The sequence below is a fragment of the Triticum aestivum genome, chromosome 3A (assembly GCF_018294505.1).
Source record: "Triticum aestivum cultivar Chinese Spring chromosome 3A, IWGSC CS RefSeq v2.1, whole genome shotgun sequence".
NCBI classification, from domain to species: Eukaryota; Viridiplantae; Streptophyta; class Magnoliopsida; order Poales; family Poaceae; genus Triticum; species Triticum aestivum.
The window spans coordinates 755,691-778,899 of NC_057800.1; the positions used below are offsets into that span (position 1 = coordinate 755,691).

The 23,209-nt window shown below is 46.9% G+C and overlaps 1 pseudogene; it reads left to right on the plus strand.

Moving 5' to 3' along the window:
* Window positions 1-6,873: 6,873 nt before the first annotated feature.
* The window catches only part of LOC123057396 (transcription factor bHLH162-like), an 18,339-nt pseudogene continuing 2,003 nt past the window's right edge, over window positions 6,874-23,209 (plus strand).

The window sequence follows — 23,209 nt, forward strand, 5'->3', positions numbered from 1 at the left end:
ACAGTTGATTGCATACTTCCAACCAAACGAAATATTACCTCCAGCCTGAAAGCGCATGTCTTAGATTTGTCTAGATACAAACATATCCACTGCTAAAATGTGTCTAGATACATCCGTATCTCGACAAATCTAATAAAGTAATTCGGGATAGAGGGGGTACAATATTAATAAGCCAAAGCACCGAAGCAAGCCGAAGGCATGCCGCCGTCGTCGCCCCTCCCTTGTCCGAGTGCTGCAAATCTTACTGTAGTAGACATCCGGGAAGTCGCCGTACTAAGGCCCCAAAAGACCATCTCACCAATACAACAACCGCCACCGCTGATGAAGAGAAGCGTAGATGGAAAGGCCCCAACCAGTAGACACATGAACGCAGACGAACAAAGACTGTATCCAAGCGGGTCCATCAAAGACAAACGCTGATCAAATCCCACGAGATCCGCCGGAGAAATACCTCCACACGCCCTTCGGCGATGCTAGAAGCACCGCCAGGACGGGGACTAGGCGTGAAGAACCACCAGGACTTCTTCAAGGAGCTGCCCCCGCCTCGTCTTCTTGAATAGGACACAAACCCTAAAAAAACTAAAAAAAACACCTAATAACATAGCCCTCTTGCGGCAAGGTCCGAGATCGACCACGTCTCCATGGTCCTAGGACTGCAGGAGGCAAGGTAGACCAGCGGCGGCGCCAGCGAGAAGCTAGAGAAACCATATCTCTGGTCGCCATTGGTCGCACGAGCGAGGGGGTACACCCATATCTGTTTAGTCATCACTATTAAGGATAGATGGAATATAGGACACGATGAACGTAGAAGAAATAAAAATATCAATCAAATGTAGCATAGACCAATTATTTTTGGACAAATATGATGACCATAAAAGCGTTGTGTATCCCAAGCTACATGGAGACTTTATAAAAAAAACTGAAAAGATTATTGTGAGACCTCAAGAAATTATTATTTTTCCAAGGAAACTTCCGTTCTACTCCCACTGTCCGAAAAAGTTTGTCCCTCAAATGGATGTAGTGCTAGATACATCCATTTAAGAGACAAGCTTGGGACAAGTTTTTTCGGACGGAGGGAGTATCTAACTTCAATCATGGCAGCACAACGAACACCGGAAATAATAAAAAATACATCCAGATCCGTAGACGACCTAACGACGACTACAAGCACCGAAGCCAAAATTTTCTTACTTCCTGCTAGCCACAAATCTTTCCTTTTGCAGCCTATGAGCCAACCCAATATTTGAGAAGTTTTTACATATATATTTTAAACACACCTGTTAATGTTCTATGAGATTTTTAGATATCCTTTTAGATTCGTTAAAAAAAATACGACTACACCATGGTGCTCGGGAACCAAATTGCCACTCCCATGATTACGGAGTACTACATTCCTCGAAATTGTCTGTCTCTACATATATTCCGTTGCTGAATACTCATTGGTAGTACACAAATATATGTACATCCAACATGTAAGGATCCAAATGCATCCCTACCGGACCACACTATGATAGATAGACATACTTTTGGTTTCGAGCATAGCTTGGTTGCTGGTGTGGTGTACTCCCTCCGGTCCTTTTTACTCTGCATATTAGGTTTGTCTGAAGTCAATCTCATCCAACTTTGACCAAGTTTATATAAAAAATTATAGACATTCACATATCAACATAAATTTCATTAGATTCATCTTGGAATATATTTTCATATTATATTTATTAGATATTATAGATGCTAATAATTTCTAATATAAATTTGGTCAAACTTAGCAAAGTTTGACTTTCAGCAAATCCAATGTGCAGAGTAAAAAGGACCGGAGGGAGTATGTTTGCACAGCTGTGCGTCTGCCTCTTGTGCTTTGTGTAAAGTTTAAAAGCCACTGCCTGTCTCATGACCATGTCGACTGTGGCTGGATTGGTCCGTGAGAGAGAAGGCCCTAGAGATTGTTGTGTACACATGTCGGCATGGCATGTGTCCATCCATCTGTGATCTGTGCCATGCATCGGACCACTGGCTGGCTAGCTAGCTTCCACAAGAGTTAGATCCGGTTTTTGTTCTTCATTTGGCGCCATGCATGCACATGCGTGCGTCGACCACAGATTTCTGGGGTGGATGGTACATGGATCTGATAAGCCATTCAGTTTTTTTGCACATTGTTCGTATTGGCGAAATGCACGCCAGTATTATATAAATGTATATATGCCAGGAATAATAATGCCCGCACACGCATGATAGAGTCGTAGGGCTTGACGCGACGTATGCGGAGCGAGAGAGAGAGAGAGAGAGGGTGTTTGCTTGTATTCATGTGTGTGTGAGAGAGGCTGAGGTGGCCTGAAGTTGATGTGGCGAACATGTCCGAACTGCTCAATTTCTTCCCCACCACATATGAGGTAGGTTTGAGAAAATCCAGACTGTCCGAATATATGTGACAGGATTGTGAAGGCCTATGGACCAGGCGTTTTTGGGTCTGAACAAGGTCCCGATTGTCCACCTGAAAATATGAAAAATGTTTGAGGAGTGCCTTTGAAGATGCTATAGTGCCATCATGCACTTTGTATAGTCATATATGGTGGGATGTAGACATGAGCAATGGCAGCTTTGCTCGATAGCCCGACATCCGGGCTGGGTTGTGTTGGGCTTCAGCTCTAAATTTTAACCGAAGTTTAGAATTGACAAATACTATGAACCCGAACGAAAGGAAATGCATACATACATACACACACAGGAAGCGTGTGAGGAGAGACGTTTCTACTAGCTGCCTGAAGGCAGACATGGAGGTATACGACATGGAGAGATGGACAAAGCTAATGGTTTCGGTGTCAGCGAGGCTTCTCCATGGAGATATACGTGCGTCATACACGCACACGTCATGCGTGATATCAAGCAAGCTCGATCGATCGATCTAGACAGAAACAGAGAGAGACCTGGCTGGCTGGCACAATTCTGTCATCGATCGCCAGAAGCAATCCAAGGCAGCTGATCCATCAATCTTGGGCTTCATGCATCCATGCGTACGTCAGGATTGCTCGCGTCACCCGCGTGACGCATGCATGTGATCGATGAGCTGAGCTCTCCTTGCTCGTTTCTTTTTCTTCCGTCAACAAATAATCAATCCACACGAGTAGACACCAGAGCATCTCCAGCCGTTCGACCCCACGACGTCGAAAAAGAGCCATCTAGGAACAAACCGGCGCTTGCTTAGCGCGTGGGGGTAACTTCGTTCCCAGTCGACACCCCAGGTTGTCATCAAAATCGCGCGAACTCAGAGATATTTCATACAAATTTGGACAAACTCGGCGATCTGGCACAAACTTAGCGAAATTTCATTGAAATTTGTAAAAAAAAAAGAAAAGAAAATGCAAACTACGCCTACTTTTTTTTAGAAATGGAGGATTACCCCCGGCCTCTACATGTGAGCGATGCATGCAGCTATTTTATTAATTATTCACAAAGACCTTACAAAGTAGTACATCAGGTAGTCTAAAGCCACCATCTTAACAACAACTGTCGCTACTCATATCCATTTGATGAAGGTGTGCCGGTAGTCCGAGCCTAATACCAAATAGACTTCGCACCAAAGCCTAACATCTAAAGCCGGATGCCCCAACCAAGCCACATACTGGGTTTGGGGTACAAACCGGTCCGACGCACTCTCATGTGTCGTCACCGCCGTCTTCCGCCGATCCATCTTCAAAACATGAACTGACGCAACGATCTTGTTAGGCCTGCCGTCGACGCCACCACGACGCCAGACAGCGCCGTCCTCCTGCGCTAGTCCGTCCACCCGCATCGAACGCCGAGACTCCATTGCGACACGCTGCCGAGATCCGCCGTCCTCGATGCGGGGGATGAAACCCCGCTCCGCCTCTGTGCCCTTCCAGTCAGCACCTGCTCCAGAACGATGCCCCCAGGAGGGATTACGACATCAAAGATGTCGTCATCGTCCGATCCGGAAAGACCCAGATCTAGGGTTTCCCCCGGAGCATCTCGAGCGTGGTGCCGCGACTTGCCACAACGATGCCTCGAGAAGGGAACGACGTCACAGACGCCGCCATCGTCCGCCATGACCGTAGTCGGCGCCAAACTACGCCTAGCCCTGCTGCGCCGCGGCCACCGCCTGCCATCTACATGCCGAGAAGCCTGTTGTAGAAACGGGTGTAGTCGCCGCCGCCGCTGCCGTCGTCGTCGTCGTCGCGCGCCCCGCCGGAGCCGCCGCCGTCCCTACTGCACCCCTGGCCAGGGTCGCCGACGCGCGGTGGGGGGTTGGACGGCCCGGCTCGTCCTCCTCGTCGCTGTCGAGGACGATGACGCCACCCTCCTCGCGTCCGCGGCGCCGGGCTTGGAGCTCCGCGTATGCCCGGTGCTGGCGGAGCAGCTGCTCACGGGCGTAGTCCTCCCTCGCCCACTTGAGGGCGACCTTGTCGTCGGGGGCCACCATGCCCGCGTGCTCCGGCTTCACGGGTAGTAGCCCCGTCTCGGGCTTCGGCCGGACCAGGCGGAGGGAGCGCGGGGAGGGGCGGGCACTCTCGTTGATGATGAGGGCGCCGTTGCGGGTGCGGCGACAGAGCGGCGTCTCCTCCGGCTCCAACTTGACGGGGTGAAGTGCCGGCGAGATGGAGGAGAGCGAGCCGGAGCCCGAGGACGATGACGTCTCCGACTGCATTCGTCGCGGCGTCCAGGAACTGCCACGACGGCGAGAGAACGACAGCCGCGGTGGGTACTCGAGGCGCCGTGTGTTGCCGGTCTCAATGTGGTCGAGAATGGCCTCGAGGGTGCGGCCGCACACGCCCCATCAGTCGCGCCGCCCGTCGGCGTTGATGATGCCGTTGCAGGAGGCGATCTGGTCTTCGCGGCGGCGCTCGAAGTACATCGTCCACAGCGTGTGGCTGTCGGCGGCGTAACTCGGCTCGTTCCGCTGCTCCTTCGTCAACGACGAGCGGATGTGGGCGATCTCGGCCCGCCGTGCAGCCCCTTCGGGCACCGGTCGCACTGGGACGCCGCCGGTGCTCAACTTTCACGACCCCGGCACACACATGTCCGAGGGCGCCGAATACTCGGCCTCGTAGAGGAGGCGCACCTCCGGCTCTTGTAGATGGCGGCGGCCGAAGCCGTTCGCCGCCGCGCCGTCACCTGGAAACCTCTCAGCCATTTGCTCGTCGGCGGGAAGGGGGGAGGATGCTGCTTTGTGTGGTGATGCGAGGGGGGTGTGGCAGCTGTGGCGTTCATCGGTGGGGAGATCGGCTTTTATAGCCGCAATGGGGCGGTGAGAGCCTGCATGCCGGGCGATGCGTGGCGGGAGCAGGCAGGACGCGCGTCGGTCACTGCGCCGCCCGTGAGGCATCAATGGAGGCTGACTGACACGACAGCGCGGCAGTCTTGGCATTGATTCTCGCGGGAACCGAGCAATGAGGACCACGAAGCGGCGTCTCGCTGAATCGGCGGGCCCTATCCCTGTTCGCACCAAAAACGCGTTCCCCGACGCCCCAGGCGCCCCAGCGCGCCGGGTTCGGTCTGGGTCCGCCGGCGCCAGTTTCGGCCCAAACCGGCGGATAACGAGCTCCTGTGGGCGTGACTGGACCGATTTTGGGCCTCCGGTGCCAAAAAAAGTCTGAGGGTGGGGCCTGTTGGGGGCGCGGCTGGAGATGCTGTTATAGTCTTGCTTTGCTCGCAGTCACTGAATTAATGCGGCCAACATGAAGATCGAGCTTAGTTGCATGTCCATTCAGCACGGTCCAGCCCATCATTACTCACGACTGGTAAACTGCAGCAACACAGCGGCAACAACTTAGGTCAGTGATGTCTCACATTTTTATTTTTATTATTTTCCTCTCCTTCCTCTCTTGCTCCACCACTTGGGCGGTCCACCTTGCCTCATTGTTGCCCAAGCCGGCGGCATCGAGGATGGGGAGGTTGTGATGTCTTGCGCTACTGATGTGGGGGCATCGAGCGGCAATGATGCGGGAGGCAGGCCGAGGAGGGGCGGCAGAGGAACAGCGGCAGACAGCAGCATTGCAACGTCACCCGGGATGGCGAAATGGAGGCCGCCAACTAGAGCTGTTTGTTTTTGTTGCTTTAACCATCAAAAAACCTTATGACGACTTATGAAGGGGTCTTTGCTGCGAGACCTAGGAATTTGTCGAGCTAGGCCCTGATAAGCCTGGCCCTAACGATCCGGGCCCAACCCTAGCCCGGCCACAAAAATGCACTATTATGTATTTGAAGACATTCCCTTAAAAAGTGTATTTTAAGACATATTTTATATTAAAAACTATTGTTTGGGTATAAATACATTATTATAAATACATTTATTTTTAAAAACTATATTCGAAGACATTTCGAGCTTCCGCCCCGTCTATCGGGCTTTCGAGCCATCAGGCCCATGCCAAGGGCTATTTGCTCGTGTTGCTCCTACAACCACATTTTTCGAATCTATGGAAAAAGGGACCCAGCTGCTACAAAGGAAACCTTGCCCAACCAAATATAATTCACCACCGATTTGGTGCGGTGGTAAACTAAGTTTTGGTCGTGAATCAAAGTACCTGTTGATATTTCCCTCAAAAGGTGATAATATCCATGGAAGTTTTTTTTATGCTCCCTATCTCGCATGCATGTGTACTCACCAGTGCAACCACATATATTTTATAATATATGCGCATATATTTTAATACTTTAGAGTGTTCGTATGCGGTGTCCACACATATATCTAGCTACTTAGGCACATTTTCCACATCCTGGCCTGCCATTATCCTTGGGAGCGCACACACATCACCCATCTGTCCCGTCCGCCTCCCATTTAAGCCACACCACTCCAGTCCTCCTACTACCTATCATCCTTTGGAATTCTTCATCTCCTACCTCCATCTGGCTGCTCCATGAAAAACAAAACACTCACTCCAGCTAGCTAGCAGCTGCCTTCTTGTATTCATAAACCCTCACTCCTCCTCACCCATCCCCCCCTCCATCATTCTGGTTGCATTGCGACCATCGGTCGAGATGGAGATGCAGGCGAAGGCGGCGAGGGGCGGGAAGAGGAGCAGGACGAGCGGCGGCACGACGGCGACCAGGGTAGTGGAGAGGAAGGAGGCAGAGAGGGAGAGGAGGCAGCACATGAAGGCGCTCTGCGCCAAGCTCACCTCCCTCATCCCAAAAGAACACTTCTCCAACCCTGTAAGACCACAAAACAGTACTCCATATGTTGTACAATTTGTTCCCCTTTTAGCTGAATTATAGGACACTTAGTTAGCTGCTTCTCTGGCCCCAAAAAAGGAACAAGATGAACACGTTTAGTTATTCTGAAGTCATTTAGTCGGGAGGGTTTGTTGTGTGTATATATGGACATTTATTTCACTCTACCCAATTCACTATCCAGTAGATCCTATAGTAATTAAGTATAGTCCTTCTCATCACATGAAATATCGTAATCTTTTTTTTTTGCGGGGAATGAAATATCGTAATCAACGGGCCAAGGCAATTGAGTTCTACGTACGGCCGGGCATTTAATTTTGTTGGCATGTGTTGCTTTCCTTATGAACTGTGACGTAGGAACGTACAACCTATTAACTATTTTGTAAACATTTCCCGTTGAGATGGACAACCGAAGCTAGCCGACTGGTACAATCATGCTATGGACCTCACTTGCAGGTGTACAAAATAGTACTAGTAATATTGAAACATATAAATTTCTAAAGTTCCCACCTCGATATATTTTTCTGGCATACTCTGAATATACAGCCCAAGTTCCCAGGAAATATCCAAGCTAGTGTCATGTTTGAAATGCGTAATTGTTTTTGTTCCAAGCTTGCGAGAATCATTTTGTTCATCTCTCAAAAACTGAGCACGGAATTTGGATATCCACAAATATATAAGAGAATACATATAATGCTTTATTAATTTTGTGCCTCAAATGGACGTACGGGGTCTTATGCGGCTCTTCACATAAATATTTCTTACCTATTAATAATACGTGCTCCGTCCCATATTAGTTGTCGGTGAAACAGATGTATCTAGCATTGAAATACGTCGAGATACATTCATTTCAGCGGCAACTAATATGGGACAGAGGGAAAGTAAACCCATTAGCTTATCAAACTCTCTGTCAAGTAGAAACAAAAAGTATGAAGATAATCCACTGTTAGTTTTACAAGAGATGATTTGATAATATTTTCAAACTCAGAAGATTATTATGTCTGGTCATGTGCATATTCAGGATGCATAGATGAGGAAATATAGCTCTTCCATTATCAAAATAAGAGACTTATCTTTGCAAAACAAATTAACATCCTTTGATATATTTTATATTTTTTCTCATATTTTTCTAACAATGTTGGACTTTAAATGTGTATCTAGGATACGATGACCCAGCTAGGCAGCCTGGATGAGGCTGCGTCATACATCAAGAAGCTCAAAGAGAGGGTGGACGAGCTGCAACATAGGAGGAACTCTGCACAAGCAATGGCTGCCGCAAGAGGGGCTAGTGGCGCCTCAACGCCCACCACCACCCCTACCACGAGTGGTGGTGCGGGGTCACCAGAAGAAGAGAAACATTGGGAGGCATCGGCACCGGTGGTTGAGGTGTGTCAACACGATGATACGAGCATGGATGTGGTGCTGGTATGCAGCACAGAGAGGCCGATCATGCTCCACCAGGTGATCACCATCCTCGAGGAAGAAGGCGCCGAGGTCGTCAATGCCAATCACTCCGTTGCTGGCCACAAAATCTTCTACACCATACACTCCCGGGTATGTACATACATAGGTATAGCCTTTCACATCTGCATTAGAAAATACAACCCATGTTGTAAAGTATAAGACTAGCCAGAATGGGGAGTAACTTAGACTAGTAACATGCCTATGTTACTAGTCTATGTTACTACCTCTATAGTGGGAAGTAACATATATGTGATAACATGCAACACTTCATTTATTAGGTATAGACTCATCTTCCCTTGATATGTGTGATGTTACTCATACTACTAGTAACTAGCTATGTTACCACATGCCTCTATTTCTTCATTTATTGCTTGCCACGTCGTCTATTTTATCTAGATATGTGTGATGTTACTACCCATGTTACTCCCCCTGTGGGTCGTCTAAGGCACACACGAGTCCGAGTATTCATTTTGACCATAACTATTTACTTGCTGTGTCCATATTATTGGAGGGGTTTACATTTGTTTCTACTGTACCTACACATATTGAAGTAAACTAATGGTATATATACAAGTGAAAGACACAAAGGGAACATGAAAGTGATGCATGTATACATACATGAAAAATATGAAACCGTAGATTCCTCTCTATGTAGAAAGATATAAAATTGGGGAAAGCTAGATAAAGAGTTTGAAAATGACCTTAGATATATACATGTGCCACAATTTTTTTAACTCATTTCTTTTCTCTTCCTCCATCTCCATCCGCTAGAATTTATGTCTTAAATTTAACCTACAGTGACTGGAAAATGTCTTTACTTGCATGATTAAGAACTTCTTTCCATCTAAATATAAATCCAATTTATTATCTACCTTTTCCATTAAATTAGCATGGGTTAATTAGTTGCGTCAATTAATTTCCTCTCTCTATCTTGTGCAGGCTTTCAGCTCGAGAATTGGCATAGATGTTTCAAGTGTTTCTGAACGACTGAGAGCATTGGTATGATAGTAAACTGATTTGTGTAAAATATATATCCCATAACTATATATAAAGAGAAAATCCCGCATATGGTACATATGTCTAGTTATTAGTTGCTAGAAGAATGGGATGGAAACACACTTCAGTAGCTACATAACATCTTCTTCATGTTGTTTTCACAACATGATCAATGTATGGGAAGGAATGTGGACTGTTCAGCGATTTATACCGACTTTTGGGCTGTCATATCTTGTTGTACGTTGCTGGAGTATTTTTGGAATAAGATCATAGGCATGTATTGCTCGATATTCTGGCTATGTGATTACATGGTGCAGATGCCCAAAAATATCACCAACTTGCTCGAATGTAATTTACTTTCTACTGGTACGGGCTGCTTAATTATTTGCTTCATTTAATCATCGCACATCTGGGAGAAAAGAGTATACCATGCAGGTGTTTTTTTTCAGATAGCTATATACAGTATATAGGGTAAGAAGAAATTCATTATTTAGGGGAATGAACTTTGTTCCCACAACATCCAGACTTTGACAGTCAGACATTGACAGTTATGTTAATTAGTATCCATTGGCGAAAGCAAACTTTGGCAAAACAGAAGAGAATACTCCCTCCGTTTCTTTTTAGTTTGCATATAAGATTTGGTCAAAGTCAAACACTGTAAAATTTGACTAGCTTTGTAGCAAAAGATATCAACAATGACACTATGAAATCAATACTACTAGATGCATGATGAAATAAATTTTCAGAACATATAACTTTAGTATTGTAAATGTTAATATTTTTTTCTATAAAGTTAGTCAAATACTTTGACCAAACCTTATATGCGGAGTAAAAAGAAACGGAGGGAGTACAAGATGTGGACATGTGGGCGTCATGCCAAACAAATATATGTTGACTAAAGTATCAAACAAAAGAGTATGTCAGAAAATATGTTGACTAAAGTATCAAATAAAGGAGTATAATATGCGGTAAGACCGAGCAAATATTAAAGAAAGGGATGGATGAAAGTGAGAGGCAGATGTTACTGCATCCATGCATGTAAACGTGCTGAATACTATTATGTGATGGCTTTTGGTTCTGGACCCATTCAATACTTCACTTTCTTCCTCGACGTCAAGAGAGTGGGTGATTCGGGAGAGCCTGATGTGGTGGGCCGAAAGCTCACCAAGAAGGAACACGTCTGTTTGTTCATTTTTGAAATTTAGCAATCGAAAATGACGTTTCTCAAAAAAGAAGAAAAAGCAAGTGAAAATGATTGGTTGCTAGCTAATCGGCACTTTTGAGAATCACCACTTCCTTAAAAATTGCATCCACTTTGGTTTCTTATAACTTGTGTCAAGCATGAAGCTCCAGTATTTGTTTAACGTCAGTGTTTAAATTTTGTTGGGTTATTTTTGTAGTGTCTTCGACAATAAATATGTCGTTACAACTAGGTATACCAACGTCGCTCTGGCCAACATCCGTCACACGAAAGCCAAGACACATTCCTCCATCTTCAATTAATTGCTACTAGCTATACTGTATTATGCTGAAATATTGTGAATCGACAACTCATATGGATGTCAATTTCAGTGTAGTAGTGTGAATGCAAGTAGATCGATATGTAGCAAGTCAACCCATCCGTTATAAAATGGCGCACATACACACGTAGCGACATGTCAGTTGAACAATGGAATGTTACATTAGATAATATATGCACGTGATAATTGATACTCCATCCTTTCTGATTTATAGCGCTTAAATCTGAAATCTCATCAACCAAGACATTTTGTGAGTGAAGGAGTGTATCACGTACTTTACAAAACTACCGCAATTAAACTCATGCACTAATTTGAATTAATTGCAGTGCATGCATGCTTGGCCACTAGATGAGTTGGAACATTACATGCATTGATGTGTTTCTTTTTAATTCTTGGATGAAAAGATTTAACTAAAAATGAGATGGAGATGAGCCCATTAAATTGGAAAAAACAAACAAATTAAGATAAGCCCTATAAACCGAAAAGGAGGGAGTAAATCTAAATTAAATTGACCCTTTTCAGAAGCACGCGGGCCAATAATGTCTCTGCTGAAGGAAATATGCTCTAGAGGCAATAATAAAGTTGTTATTTATATTTCCTTATAACATGATAAATGTTTATTATTCATGTTAGAATTGTATTAACCGAAAAATTAGTACATAGAAAAAATAGAATGTCCCTAGTATGGCTCTACTTGACTAGCTCGTTGATCAAAGATGGTTAAGTTTCCTAGCCATAGACATGTGTTGTCATTTGATGAATGGGATCACATTATTAGAGAATGATGTGATGGACAAGACCCATCCTTTAGCTTAGCACTATGATCGTTTAGTTTATTGCTATTGCTTTCTTCATGACTTATACATGTTCCTATGACTATAAGATTATGCAACTCTCGAATACCGGAGGAACACCTTGTGTGCTATCAAACGTCACAACGTAACTTGGTGATTATAAAGGTGCTCTACAGGTGTCTCCGATGGTGTTTGTTGAGTTGGCATAGATCGAGATTAGGATTTGTCACTCCGATTGTCGGAGATGTATCTCTGGGCCCTCTCGGTAATGCACATCACTATAACCCTTGCAAGCAATGTGACTAATGAGTTAGTTGCGGAATGATGCATTACAGAACGAGTAAAGAGACTTGCCGGTAACGAGATTGAACTAGGTATGATGATACCGACGATCGAATCTCGGGCAAGTAACATACCGATGACAAAGGAAACAACGTATGTTGTTATGCAGTTTGACCGATAAAGATCTTCGTAGAATATGTAGGAGCCAATATGAGCATCCAGGTTCTGCTATTGGTTATTGACCGGAGATGTGTCTCGGTCATGTCTACATAGATCCCAAACCTGTAGGGTCCGCACGCTTAACGTTCGATGACGATTTGTATTATGAGGTATGTGATTTGATGTACCGAAGGTTGTTCGGAGTCCCGGATGAGATCACGGACATGACAAGGTGTGACGCCCCCGATTTGACCGTACACTAATCATGCACGCAAATGTGTACGATGAAAATCAAGGACTCACGGGTAGATATCACAACACAACTCTACAAATAAAATAAGTCATACAAGCATCATATTACAAGCCAGGGGCCTCGAAGGCTCGAATACAAGAGCTCGATCATAGACGAGTCAGCGGAAGCAACAATATCTGAGTACAGACATAAGTTAAACAAGTTTGCCTTAAGAAGGCTAGCACAAACTGGGATACAGATCGAAAGAGGCGCAGGCCTCCTGCCTGGGATCCTCCTAACTACTCCTGGTCGTCATCAGCGGGCAGCATGTAGTAGTAGGCACCTCCGGTGTAGTAGGAGTCGTCGTCAACGGTGGCATCTGGCGCCTGGGCTCCAACATCTGGTTGCGACAACCAGGTAGAAGGGATAAAGGGAAAAGAAGGAGAAAGCCACCGTGAGTACTCATCCAAAGTACTCGCAAGCAAGGAGCTACACTAGATATGTATGCATTGGTATCAACTGGGATAAAGCTATTATATATGGACTGAACTGCAGAAAGCCGGGATAAGGGGGGATAGCTAGTCCTTTCGAAGACTACGCTTCTGGCAGCCTCCGTCTTGCAGCATGTAGAAGAGAGTAGACTGAAGTCCTCCAAGTAGCATCGCATAGCATAATCCTAACCGATGATCCTCCCCTCGTCGCCCTGTGAGAGAGTGATCACCGGTTGTATCTGGCACTTGGAAGGGTGTGTTTTATTAAGTATCCGGTTCTAGTTGTCATAAGGTCAAGGTACAACTCCAAGTCGTCCTGTTACCGAAGATCACGGCTATTCGAATAGATTAACTTCCCTGCAGGGGTGCACCACATAACCCAACACGCTCGATCCCATTTGGCCGGACACACTTTTTTGGGTCATGCCCGACCTCGGAAGATCAACACATCGCAGCCCTACCTAGGCACAACAGAGAGGCCAGCACGCCGGTCTAAACCTAAGCGCATAGGGGTCTGGGCCCATCGCCCATAGCACACCTGCACGTTGCGTACGCGGCCGGAGAGCAGACCTAGCAACCTCCATTACAAAGGAAGTCACGTTACGCGGTCCAACCCGGCGCGCGCCGCTCAGTCGCTGGCGTCACGAAGTGCTTCGGCTGATACCACGACGTCGAGTGCCCATAACTGTCCCCGCGTAGATGGTTAGAGCGTATAGGTCAGTAGCCAGACTCGGATCAAATACCAAGATCTCGTTAAACGTGTTAAGTATCCTCGAACATCGACCAGGGCCAGGCCCACCTCTCTCCTAGGTGGTCTCAACCTGCCCTGTCGCTCCGCCTCAAAGTAACCGTCGGGGGCCGTCGGGAACCCAGGCCCACCTCTACCAGGATGGAGCCACCTGCCCCTTCAGCCCCCATCTCTGAACAGTATCACAGGTAATGTAACAGTGTAAAGTATATCGTATATGCCCGTGATCACCTCCCAAAGTGATCACGACCCAGTAGTATAGCATGGCAGACGGACAAGAGTGTAGGGCCACTGATGGAACACTAGCATCCTATACTAAGCAGTAGGATAGCAGGTAATGGTAACAACAGTAGTAGCAAGGACATGCTATGCATCAGGATAGGAATAACGGAAAGCAGTAACATGCTACACTACTCTAATGCAAGCAGTATAGAGAAAAGAGTAGGCGATATCTGGTGATCAAAGGGGGGGCTTGCCTGGTTGCTCTGGCAAGAGAGAGGGGTCGTCAACTCCGTAGTCGTACTGGGTAGCAGCGGCGTCGGTCTCGGTGTCTATCGAGAGAAGAGGGGGGAGAAACAATAAATATTTAAGCAAGCATATGCATAGTGATGCATGACATGACAAGTAACGGCGTTAGAGGTGCCCTAACGCGGTAGTAGGTGATACCGGTGAAGGGGGATGACATCCGGGAAAGTATCCCCGGTGTTTCGCGTTTTCGGACCGGTGAACCGGAAGGGAAAGTTGCAAGTTCGATAGGTTAAGGATGCGTGGTGGACGAACGGGCTGCGTATCCGAGTTCGTCTCGTCGTTCTGAGCAACTTTCATGTACAAAGTTTTTTCATCTGAGCTACGGTTTATTTTATATTAATTTTAAAAGACTTAATTCATTTTTAGGATTTATTTAATTATTTAAATTCAACATTATCCGGAACAGTGCATGCTGACGTCAGCATGACGTCAGCAGTCAACAGAGGCGTTGACTGGTCAACTGACGTGTGGGTTCCATTCGTCATTGACTAATTAGTCTAATTAGGGTTTAATTAATTAGCTAGGCTTAATTAGTTGTTTTAGTTTAATTGATCAAAATTAATTAAGTTAATTATTTCTGTAATTAATTAATTAATTAATTAGTTATATATTTTTATATTTATCCTTTTTTTAATTCTTCTCTTTTTTTTAAACGTTCTGGGGGCAGGGCCCCACATGTCATAGGCCAGAGGGGCCATAGCGGGTTATGGGCGCTGGGTCACGGGCGTGCGGTTTTCGCCCGAACGGCGAGCGGTGCGGGGCTAGCGGCGGGGAGGCGGCGATGGACAGCAGTGGAGGCAGGCGGCGCTAAGCAGCGGCGGTGGCGGCAGGTGCAGCGGCAGGAGCGGGCGACCGCACGGGAGGGCACAGGCGAGCAAAGGCGGCCGCGGCAGACAGGGCAGCGGTGCGAGCGATGGACGGCGCGAGCGTCGGACGGAGCTGCGGGACGGGGAGGAGGAGGACCGGGACGTGTGGGCGTGGTGCGGTGTGGCGAGGGCGGCCCGGAGCGTGAGCTCTGGCACGCGGGCGCTGCGTGGTAGGGGGAAACGGCGCCGGCGACAGAGAAGGGAAGGAAGGGAGCTCACGGTGGGGAGTAGGGACCGTGGCAGTGGGCTCGACGGAGGTCGGGGGAAGTCCGACGAGGGAGATCCGGCGACGGGCGGCGTTAGTCCAGCGACGACGGGGTCCCGAGCTCGTGCTCGTGGTCGAAGAGGAGGTAGCAGACGATGGCGCCGCGGGCGGAGAGGAAGGAGGCCGAGAGGAGCCGACGAGGACAAGGCGTGGTCGAGGCGGCGAAGGGGCTCCCGCGTCGAGCGGCGTCCCAGGCGGCGAGGTCGAGGTCCAGCGGCGGGGCAGCGTGCGCGGTCGGCCCACGATCCGATCTGGATCGTGGGGGGAAGGGGAAAGCGAGTGGGGGGGGAGTGGGTGGTTGGGTCGATCTAGGTCACGGGAGGAGTGGGGGGTTATGGGGGCGTTATGGAGTGAGGGGGGGTCGGCCGGTTGGGCTAGTTGTGCCCGGCCAGCTGGGCCGAAGCCCAGTGGGGGGGGGGTGACCGTTGTTCTCCTTTTTTTTGCTTTCTGTTTTTTTGTAATTTCTATTCTTTTTATTTACTTTCTTTTCTATTTTAAATCATTTTAAATTATCTAGGCATTTTATAAAAATGTGTTTATTACACCATATTTACTTAAGTAAAATATGGCATCGTCCGAACATTTTTGTTTATATTTTGAAAGCTTTTGCCATTTGACTTATTTAGGAATTAAATTTGAAACGGTTTTTGAATTAACCCAAGATTAGCAACAATAACGGAGGTGACGTGGCGTTATTAGCAGAGGTTACTGTAGCTTGATTATCCGGGCGTCACAATTCTCCTCCACTACAAGAAATCTCGTCCCGAGATTTAAGAGGTAGAGAAGGGGGGAAGGTCTAGTTACTAAATCCTAACAGATCTTCTCGAAGAAGTTAATCCCTTTTGTTGATGTCTTCAATTCATTATTCCCGTGCATCATGATGAAGTTGTCGTCCTTTCTTCGAGAACTACATCGAACTTACGAATAGGTAAGGGGGTATTTCGGAAGAACGGGCCACTATAGTGTTGCTTATCTGGTAGATAACATCAGCGAAGGTGGCGGAAAGTAACTCTCGAATTGAAACCTAAGAAGATATCGAGAGTAAGGTAAGAAGGTGCAATAAGAAGTTTCAAGCGAATACGCAATCATTTGTTGCCTGTAACAGAGTGTGGAAGGGATTCAGAGCAATGGGCATAAGTATTGTTTCGGATACCAGAATTGGTGATCTCTCGAAAGGTGGCTCGTCAATTACATACAAAGCCACGCGTGAGAAATAACTTTGAAAACAGGGGGTACAGGAGATTCAGGTTTCGATCCTGTGGAACTGTGGGTTATGGGCCCACCATGTGGGTTAAAAGTAGAAAGGACGGTAATGTCTTGCACGAGCATGTAAGCAAGGCATGTCAGAGGATAGCCTATCAGTTATGTCGGCAACAACATCGGTACCAAGGTCGAGGGACGAAGAGAACCATTTTCCTGCTCGTTGAACGAGGCGGACCAATAGGCAAAGTTCTCACCCATCGGTGGTTACCGGGATGTCATAAACAATAGTAACAGGGTCTTGCTGACAGAATTGTACACCGATGTGTTTGCATGAGCAGAAGAATCTTACTGTTTAGATCATATAGATCACAAGAAAGGTTAAACAAACCAATGGAAAGGAAAATGTGATCCTCAGGTTAAACAGAACAATGGAAAGGAAAAATGTGTTTAAACACATCTTTCAGGGGTATATCCTTCCCAAGGACAAGCAGAGCATGATATTCATGATAGGATATAACGTTGAAGAGCTCTTTAGGTAAGGGAGAGAAAATTTCATGACATTACCCATACAGCGGTGTTTGGATAATTTAGCAGGAAACATTTAGCATTGGCTTCAAATGTCCTTGTTGAAAATCGGAGTACCACAAACATGCTTCGAGATAGCATTACATGGTCTTCAAGCAAGTTCAGACTTTGGAAACAAAAAGGGTTCATCAGGAAGAACTTATAGAATAAGTCTTACAATTTCCTCATGGAAGAAAGGATAGCCTGGCTGAAAAGGGAAACTATAACAATTGGGCCTCCGGCCAGGTGTGTTAGGCATGACATCACCTTACCAGGTCACATAAGGACCATTGTTGTAACTCTTGGAAATATGTTCCAACCATCATATCTAACCTAGATTCAGATCTGATTAGTGCCAGGATACCTCCGACTTAGTAAGCCTGAAAAGAAAAGGTGCAACACAATTGACGAGATGACAATGTAAGATTCTCGGAAAATGAACTATAAAGTGATTTCCGTTAACAAGAGTTCATCATTAATCCAAGGAGAGGACAAGGAGGTGTCTGGTGAACTCAACGGCAATTCATCGAGATTTCGAAAGGATGGGTTTCCACAATTATGCGAACAAGGAGATAACATTTGTCAGATCAAATGATATAATATAATGATGTATGCTCCAGGAAAGCATACACAATTGAACATTGATTGAAAGGTGCACCCGAAAGATGGGCTTAGGTAGCATGATCAACGTTATAATGGTGGTTCAACAACCAATAGTCTAAGAACGAACTATCGACCATCAACTTCAAAGCAATAGGGTTGTTAGAAGTACAAAATCCACGCAGTACCGTTCACTTGTTGGAATCCCAGTTAGAACCAACACGGGGACCAAGAAAGAAAGGTTATGGTGAGAAGTATTACCTGTATCAAGAATCCTTAAGAGGTGATGAAATCCTCACGACTTTCTTGACATTAAAGATGGTAATACTCCAAGGTAAAGAAGAACGATTGTGGGATAGCAAGGAACTCAAGGTATAACACAAAACATGAACAAGTTTGTGTTGGAGGGAAGTCAATAAAGTGGTCGATGGTAACACAAATCATCAAGGGGAGAGGATGGTATTTCTCATCAAGAATTTGATATATATCTTGGAAGAGCTCGGGATGTTGCTGATGACCACGACACATTTGTCGAGAGATTTCATGAAGATGTAATCGGTCGGCGATGACATCAAGTCAAATGATGATGCAGCGAAAGTCAAATAATACTTGAAGAAGAACTCATAAGAAGTTATGCAGTTCCATGATAATCTCGAGATACCAGAGGGGGTAATACTCGATGACAGATGAAAGTAGAGGTTGGACTGGGGTATTGCTCTACAGAAGACAAGCGCTTAAACTTGCACGTGAAATGGTATTTAAAGGAGAACATGGTCGGAACCACGATTGCAAAAGGCCAGATCCCGGATATAAGATGAACTTACACCAAAGGAATAATTTAATTTAAGAGAAGCTTTAATGATAAGATCTACATCATGTCCATGGGCATGAACACAAAGTTCAAGGTCGACTCCCACTTCTTCAATGCATAATCTTACATTTACCTCCCCTTTTCGAAGTTGTAGTGCTGAAAAGTTATCTGACGAAGCGTCAGCAGGGTATAACCCGCATAACTTTCGAGGTCACACAAATTAAGGAAGGCATAGGTTCAACCCGTCAGGGTATCGTGGAAACATATAGCACAAGCTTTGAGAGTAAATATTACCAGCTCGAAAGCAGAGCATGGTTGGCAAAAGGAGAGGATACAAATTACCAAAGGCATTATGTATCGGAGAAAGAACTCACAAGGTGATTAATTATGAAGGACATTGTCGGATAATAATCCAACAGTGGATATGGTGATCCACAATGGAGCTGATGTGAGTATCGATACCCAATCAGAGGAAGAAAGAATGCAAATGCATCATTTTACAGAACATCTGAATAATTCAACGTTTAAATAACAAAGGATTTATGATTTTCAAATCAAGGGATCAGGAGCAAACGCTCTGATCAAGGACGGACAAGTTGAATAGACTTAGGGGTACAATCGATGGCAATCTGATTGGCCGAGGACCAGCTCACGTTTTAAAAGAGATCTGAGCTGGAAGGATGAATTCTATGATCTGAGTGAGGATTGCGAGCATTCTCAACATATTGAGTCAATGGACTCAAAATGATATTGACAAAGGTTGCCAATAAGATTACTATACTTATGGATTTAACCATAATGCAAGCAAGCAAGAATTTCAGGAGCAATAGGTTGCTCAGGATTTTCGGAAGACCGAATGGTATTTCGAAGAATTTTGTGAACTGCATGAATATCTAGGGATGAGCGGATACTCGATAAATGCGAGTAATTATCCGTAGTGGTATTCATGTGGCAAAGAACTGCAAGGCAGTAGGCACAAACTATTCTCGGGGTATCTTATAATAACAAGATCGACTGGGAATAAAAGTAAGCACGACAGGTCTAAATACTTACCCATAGGGATATTTCGGTGGTAGGGAATTGCAAAAGCAATGGCATAAGGTTTTGGGAGAACATTGGAGAGTATTGCCAGAACCTTCTGTTGAAGCAGTCGATCATCTATAATGAAGGGGCTCTTCGGCAGGAAGTGGTAACAAGAACCTAGAGTTATATTATAGCAAAATCATTTAACCCGAGTAGGAGAGAGTCAGAATCTCAGAGTATAGACGAGGAATAAAAGATCCTAATACCACCCAATGGCGACGTGGGCCCGTAAGGCACACAGCCATGTTAGTAAAAGTTTTGTAATGACTAGACTCAACTTCGACCAAGGAGTGTGGAAGGGGAATTCCTACAGGCAGTCGACTCTGATACCAACTTGTGACGCCCCCGATTTGACCGTACACTAATCATGCACGCAAATGTGTACGATCAAAATCAAGGACTCACGGGTAGATATCACAACACAACTCTACAAATAAAATAAGTCATACAAGCATCATATTACAAGCCAGGAGCCTCGAAGGCTCGAATACAAGAGCTCGATCATAGACGAGTTAGCGGAAGCAACAATATCTGAGTACAGACATAAGTTAAACAAGTTTGCCTTAAGAAGGCTAGCACAAACTGGGATACAGATCGAAAGAGGCGCAGGCCTCCTGCCTGGGATCCTCCTAACTACTCCTGGTCGTCATCAGCGGGCAGCACGTACTAGTAGGTACCTCCGGTGTAGTAGGAGTCATCGTCAACGGTGGCATCTGGCGCCTGGGCTCCAACATCTGGTTGTGACAACCAGGTAGAAGGGATAGAGGGAAAAGAAGGAGAAAGCAACCGTGAGTACTCATCCAAAGTACTCGCAAGCAAGGAGCTACACTACATATGTATGCATTGGTATCAACTGGGATAAGGCTATTATATATGGACTGAACTGCAGAAAGCCGGGATAAGGGGGGGATAGCTAGTCCTTTTGAAGACTACGCTTCTGGCAGCCTCCGTCTTGCAGCATGTAGAAGAGAGTAGACTGAAGTCCTCCAAGTAGCATCGCATAGCATAATCCTAACCGATGATCCTCCCCTCGTCGCCCTGTGAGAGAGCGATCACCGGTTGTATCTGGCACTTGGAAGGGTGTGTTTTATTAAGTATCCGGTTCTAGTTGTCATAAGGTCAAGGTACAAGTCCAAGTCGTCCTGTTACCGAAGATCACGACTATTCGAATAGATTAACTTCCCTGCAGGGGTGCACCACATAACCCAACACGCTCGATCCCATTTGGCCGGACACACTTTTTTGGGTCATGCCCGGCCTCGGAAGATCAACACGTCGCAACCCTACCTAGGCACAACAGAGAGGCCAGCACGCCGGTCTAAACCTAAGCGCACAGGGGTCTGGGCCCATCGCCCATAGCACACCTGCACGTTGCGTACGCGGCCGGAGAGCAGACCTAGCAACCTCCATTACAAAGGAAGTCACGTTACGCGGTCCAACCCGGCGCGCGCCGCTCAGTCGCTGGCGTCACGAAGTGCTTCGGCTGATACCACAACGTCGAGTGCCCATAACTGTCCCCGCGTAGATGGTTAGTGCGTATAGGCCAGTAGCCAGACTCAGATCAAATACCAAGATCTCGTTAAACGTGTTAAGTATCCGCGAACATCGACCAGGGCCAGGCCCACCTCTCTCCTAGGTGGTCTCAACCTGCCCTGTCGCTCCGCCTCAAAGTAACCGTCGGGGGCCGTCGGGAACCCAGGCCCACCTCTACCGGGATGGAGCCACCTGCCCCTTCAGCCCCCATCTCCGAACAGTATCACAGGTAATGTAACAGTGTAAAGTATATCGTATATGCCCGTGATCACCTCCCGAAGTGATCATGGCCCAGTAGTATAGCATGGCAGACGGACAAGAGTGTAGGGCCACTGATGGAACACTAGCATCCTATACTAAGCAGTAGGATAGCAGGTAATGGTAACAACAGTAGTAGCAAGGACAGGCTATGCATCAGGATAGGAATAATGGAAAGCAGTAACATGCTATACTACTCTAATGCAAGCAGTATAGAGAAAAGAGTAGGCGATATCTGGTGATCAAAGGGGGGGGCTTGCCTGGTTGCTCTGGCAAGAGAGAGGGGTCGTCAACTCCGTAGTCGTACTGGGTAGCAGCGGCGTCAGTCACGGTGTCTATCGAGAGAAGAGGGGGGAGAAACAATAAATATTTAAGCAAGCATATGCATAGTGATGCATGACATGACAAGTAACGGCGTTAGAGGTGCCCTAACGCGGTAGTAGGTGATACCGGTGAAGGGGGATGACATCCGAGAAAGTATCCCCGGTGTTTCGCGTTTTCGGACCGGTGAACCGGAGGGGAAAGTTGCAAGTTCGATAGGTTAGGGATGCGTGGCGGACGAACGGGCTGCGTATCCGGGTTCGTCTCGTCGTTCTGAGCAACTTTCATGTACAAAGTTTTTTCATCTGAGCTACGGTTTATTTTATATTAATTTTAAAAGACTTAATTCATTTTTAGGATTTATTTAATTATTTAAATTCAACATTATCCGGAACAGTGCATGCTGACGTCAGCATGACGTCAGCAGTCAACAGAGGCATTGACTGGTCAACTGACGTGTGGGTCCCATTCGTCATTGACTGATTAGTCTAATTAGGGTTTAATTAATTAGCTAGGCTTAATTAGTTGTTTTAGTTTAATTGATCAAAATTAATTAAGTTAATTATTTCTGTAATTAATTAATTAATTAGTTATATATTTTTATATTTATCCTTTTTGTTAATTCTTCTCTTTTTTTTAAACGTTCTAGGGGCAGGGACCCACATGTCATAGGCCAGAGGGACCATAGCGGGTTACGGGCGCTGGGCGCTGGGTCACGGGCGTGCGGTTTTCGCTCGAACGGCGAGCGGTGCGGGGCTAGCGGCAGGGAGGCGGCGACGGGCAGCAGTGGAAGCTGGCGGCGCTATGCAGCGGCGGTGGCGGCAGGTGCAGCGGCAGGAGCGGGCGACCGCACGGGAGGGCACGGGCGAGCAAAGGCGGCCGCGGCAGACAGGGCAGCGGTGCGAGCGGTGGACGGCACGAGCGCCGGACGGAGCTGCGGGGCGGGGAGGAGGAGGACCGGGACGTGTGGGCGTGGTGCGGTGTGGTGAGGGCGGCCCGGAGCGTGAGCTCTGGCACGCGGGCGCTGCGGGGTGGGGGGAAACGGCGCCGGCGACAGAGAAGGGAAGGAAGGGAGCTCACGGTGGGGAGTAGGGACCGTGGCAATGGGCTCGATGGAGGTCGGGGGAAGTCCGACGAGGGAGATCCGGCGACGGGCGGCGTTAGTCCGGCGACGACGGGGTCCCGAGCTCGTGCTCGTGGTCGAAGAGGAGGTAGCAGACGATGGCGCCGCGGGCGGAGAGGAAGGAGGCCGAGAGGAGCCGACGAGGACGAGGCGTGGTCGAGGCGGCGAAGGGGCTCCCGCGTCGAG